At 41.1% G+C, this 5035-nt stretch overlaps 1 long non-coding RNA gene across 1 annotated transcript; it reads right to left on the bottom strand.

Moving 5' to 3' along the window:
• Window positions 1-1069: 1069 nt before the first annotated feature.
• On the bottom strand, window positions 1070-4782 carry LOC117152481. Its single transcript, XR_004462869.1, has 3 exons — window positions 4568-4782; window positions 2620-3687; window positions 1070-2499 (listed from the first exon to the last, which is right to left on the bottom strand). It is a non-coding gene; the product is annotated as an uncharacterized LOC117152481 (long non-coding RNA).
• Between the last annotated feature and the right edge of the window lie 253 nt (window positions 4783-5035).

The raw sequence follows: 5035 nt of genomic DNA, 5'->3' as shown, positions 1-5035 counted from the left end.
GCCTATTCCGCCTACAAGCCATCGTCTACTTAGCAAAATAAAGGGGCAACAGCGAGACGTATTTTCAATCTCGTTAGACTTCGCTTTCACGAGGCATCCGTGTGATGTTTGTCGGATGTTGCTTTCCTCTTCGACTGTTCACCTTTCTCATTTTCCCATTTTCTACGACTCCTTCTTTCTATTTGTTCCGCTCCATTCTTCTTTTCCCTCTTTATCGTTTCTTTCTCTCTTTATCATGTTTTCCCTCTTAACATCTACTAAATGATCATCGTTATCGACCACTTGATCGTCTCATTCACAGTATTTATTGTTCTGCGTGGAGCTGCCAGGCAGCCATGTATATTTATAGATATGGAAATATATTAAGATTCTTTGTACCATCGGCGAACTTGTTCTTTACCTTGCTCGTACACCCGTATTCCTAAACAATTTCCCAATTCAATTAATCGAATAATAACATCAATAAAGTGGCAACATATGTCGAAGAAGGAACTCCGAGCAATTCGATGCCACGGAGTAAAGCTTCGGCAGATCCGTATGAGATTCTACAGTCCGCGAATTCCAAGGCTCATCGAAAGTAACGCTGAATGAAACGAACCGCGACACGACCAGAAGATTCGATATCGTGTTTTTCGCGTCGCTCGATACAGGGCACGAGAGCGTCCCTACTTCCGCCTTCTTCCTCTTTTTCGTCGCGATCAAGCCAGAGACGAGACGAAGAGAGCAGAGACGCGTTACCTACATACTGGAAACGCGCGAGCACCTTACGCACTTGCCTCGGACCTGGAAGCTTCGCGTACTAGCGCACACACGCACGGTCGAGCCAGACACACGATCGAGAAGTAAACCAGGCCGAGCGGGCCGACCAGGCCAGTCAGCATCCGCGCCGAGCCTTTTCAACGTGAGTCTAACACTCTCTATCATTTTGAAGAAAAGGCTGTGTCTCTCTTTCTCCCAGCATGCGTTGGCACAATCCCCTCCTACCCATCGGTCGATCGATCCTCTCCCTCTACCTTCTTGACGATGTGAGGTTCATCGATCCTCAAACACATCTTGGGTCAGGTGGTCCCGTTCTGAAGATGCCTCGGCCCTTTTCGACACTTCCGAAAGTCGTCCCGAGAGTCCACGAATCATTTACCTCCTTTTTCCGCACCGACTTTCCGTCTGTTCCACGTGTTGCACGAGATTTCATTAATGGGAAGATTGCTGAAAAAGAGTGGATTAGGTTCTTCTGTTTGGTGCGTAATATGAGAATTATGATCTGTTCGAAGTAGTATCAAGAGTGGAACGAATACAGTTTCTTTTCTTTCTTTCGTTCTATTCGAATGTGAGAGGCTAACGTAGGAGTGTAATGTAGAAGATTGAATTAGAATTATTGATATGGTATTAATTGGTTATTAGCATGATATTACTAGAATTTATTGAGTTATTTGTGCTGAATATAGGTTGCGGTTCGAGCTTCTTTATCTTCATTGTGTATTTGGAATTAGAGTTATGATCGGCTAGAAGTAGTACTGAAAGTAGAACGAATATGCGTTACCATTTGAGTTCTTTCTCTTCTTTATTGCGTTCGTATTATATTTGGGGGTTAATATGAGACAGCAGAAGAATAGATCACAGTAGTTAATCGTAGGATTATGATTCGTTAAAAATGGGATGGAAAGTGGAACAAATATCGGTAACAATTGAAGTTGTTTTCCTCTCCATTATGTATTTGAAGATTGTATAGGATGATGATGCTATAGATTACAGAAGCAAGAATGTAGAAAGAGAAGAATGAGAACTCATTCACGTAGGTGCATATATGTATATGGAAAGCTTTCTTTTTTCGGCTAATAGCAACTGAGCACAAAATTCGCGAATCAGGGTTGTCGGATCAGATATACGTAAATCGTGTTCATTCATTAGTGCCAGACGCGTCTCCGATTCTCCGCCGTGTGCTACTTTTTCTTCTCCGGAGTAGTTTCATTCATAGACTGAATTTAAGCTGGAAGATCGTCTGTTTCGAGTACCAAAGTAATCAAGAAGCTGCGTTATCACGATAGATTCACTCCGCACAAAAGTGATCAGTTAACAAATTTGTCAACGAACACATAATATAATACAACCAATAATCGTACACGTTGAAACCTCTTTACGAACTAAATTCATCCAACTTGAAACTTTATTTCTCTAGAATTTAGTGACTGATCGTTTCAATGAGAAATTCTATTATAGAGGGTTAGACATGATTTAAACACAAGGAACCATTTCCTATAACGTACGGATCGACATTTTCTACATTCACAGGGTTGTATGATAAAGAAGAAAGCACAAGGAAGAAAGAGAGAAGCACGAGAAGCTCGAAGCCTCGCTCCGTGAGGGCCTTGACCTGACCTCGATCCTCGGGCGAGTTCACTCTCGCCGGCGTCGAGAGGAAAGTGTTCCATTACCAGCTACGCTCAGTTCTGAGCCACCTCGTTCTGCCATCGAGATTAGCGTTTTGGTCATCGAGAATATCTGCACAGTCGCACAAACCATCCGTAATAATCATCAAAATAACGTGCGTTGCACTTTCATTCACGATACGTTTCATCGATCTGTAGATCGTTCGATCTATCAATGATAAGAAAGTTTTACCTTAAGAGAGAATCGAAATTAACCGACGCGACGTTAGTAGCCAGCCATGAAGATAAAGTGAAAGTTCTTCTTGGGAGAAGGTAACGTTGGCGATTTTGTCTTATTTTGGTCCTGTTGAGTTTTCTCGTCGTTTGGTTCTATTGATACGCGAGATGTTTGCACACACTTTCGCTTTATGGAATGGAAAATCGCGAAACTCGTTTCTAATGACTAGGTGGTTGGATGATGGCTGCGTTAGAATCTGTAATTGCTCAATCATTACCGAAGAATTTTTTCAGTAGATGTTTTTCTACATTATATCTTATGATCTTAAAATTCTTTATTATAATTACGGATTTTCATGCATTTATAGGAAATTTCAAAGCACAAAATGGCACAGAATGCATACAATATGAAAAAATATATGGCATATCCAAAGTATAGTATTGCCTATAATACTTGGCATATAAAACACTTTTGTGCAGAGGTTCTACTTTTTTTGCATAAAAATCCGCAGTCTAATAAAAAATTATTAACATTCATCGGCAATAAGACACTTACTCGTTATATTCACTGAAAAATTCTAATAAATCTCATCTTAATTATTACTGTTCGTTATAAAATACATGTGTGTGATGCAAATGAGAGGAATGATAGATTCATGATAAAATAACTAGAAAGTAAAAGCAATGAGCATTTAATATGTATTAAATACGAGTAGGTGTTTTAATATTCATGGCGGGCAATATACCTAAAATAAAAAAAATAAAAAATAGATGAGATTCACGTTACCATACTAATATCTTCTTTAAATTACTTTCTATTAAAAAGCAAGATAAAAAATACTCTTCGCAGAATTAAGTCATAAATAAAGACAGCGTGGAATTAAGGAATTTGAAGCAAGGAAGTCCGTTCGCGGAGAAAGTAGCGGCGATCCAATCTCGTGTTCGCGTCGATCGGAAACGACGCCTTTGCCCTCTCATCTTTTTCCTTCTCAATACATTTTTCTAGGTGTCTTCGGGGTCACGTCGAGGCGCGGCCGGTTGTTCTCCTTGACGAGGTCTGGCGCAGTCCCAACTCGTCCACGCACTACGGACATTCCATGAAAAACCGTTAAACGTTACGCGCGACTGTCGCAGGAATACATTAATTTCAAACAGTCTACCTGAACCTGTTGCATTGCTACTGATATTCGATTCTAACGAATAAGATGCTGAACAGGTAGAAAAATCTACCCAAGAATGCGAGACTTGATGATAACTTACGGGCATAGAAAAAAAATCCATCGAGATTCGTTCGTACATCGAAGCGGAATAGAACAACGGAATTTTAAATAGGTAGAAGGAAGAAGGAGAAAAGAATTCGCGAACTGGGTGCGTATGATTCGTTGAATAGGAGGTCGCTGCGAGGAAAGTTGCGGAGGCGTGAGATTGAAGTATCTTCTACATAATGCGAGGTATTATACGGTTTGTTGAAAGCGAAATCGCGGCGGTTATCGCTCGATCCTCCGTCTTCTCGATCCTTCCATGTACCCCGACTTTCAAAAAGTATTACGGGTCGTGAAATTTTATGATTTTCTCGGGCAAGCTTCTCGCAAAGTTATTTTATGAACTACTACTATGTGGACGTGGTAATTATATTCAAAACCAAGTTTCAATATTTTAAAATGTAGGTGATTATTCTAAAATACAGACAGGTTTGTAGTAATGTTCTGTGAGAAAGTAACTCCATTGTGTGGTATATTTGTAGAAGAAATTTTGAGACAACGCTATGAGAAACCATTACAACCGAGTTCTCAGCACCAGCGATCCCCCGTGAATATCATTGACCCTGAATATTCGATTTCTAAATACACCTTGCTCGTCTCTCTCCAGAAACAAATACGGTACCCTAGAACGAGAAAGTAACCGAGTTCTACGAACCTTTTGTCGTTTACACAAACAATTATCACGCTTTAACACTAATTTACCTAAAGATTCAACGTGGAACACAGCAGTAAAATATACCCAACTAATTAACAAACTCAAGACAACCAAACCGATGTAGTCAATCAGTTTACTTCCTAAATAACCGAAACCACAATTTCACCCTCGTCGATAGTACAAAATGGTATTTAATGATGCCAAGAATTCTTTATCAAAAAGTCATAGAACATACTGCAGCCCTGAGGCCAGAGGCCCGAATTTTCTCGGAAAGGGCTGCGGACACGTGACCACGCTTCTTCCAGTAATGTCCTCTCTCTCTCTCTCTCTCTCTCTCTTTCTCTCTCTCTCCCTCTGTCTCTCTCTCTCTCTCTCTGGTTCCCAATGACCAATCATCTGATGGGCGAGTGCGCGCGTGTGCAGAGAGCGTCAGGGCTGGTTCGAGCTTGCCCCAGCCAGAGAGGAGACAAGCGAGAAGGACCGAGCGAGCAAGCGCGCAGAGGCGCGTCAACGGG

This window comes from Bombus impatiens, unplaced genomic scaffold (assembly GCF_000188095.3).
Source record: "Bombus impatiens unplaced genomic scaffold, BIMP_2.2 scf_2850, whole genome shotgun sequence".
NCBI classification, from domain to species: Eukaryota; Metazoa; Arthropoda; class Insecta; order Hymenoptera; family Apidae; genus Bombus; species Bombus impatiens.
Note: the sequence above shows the minus strand (reverse complement) of the source record. Positions and strands in the feature narration are given on the sequence as shown.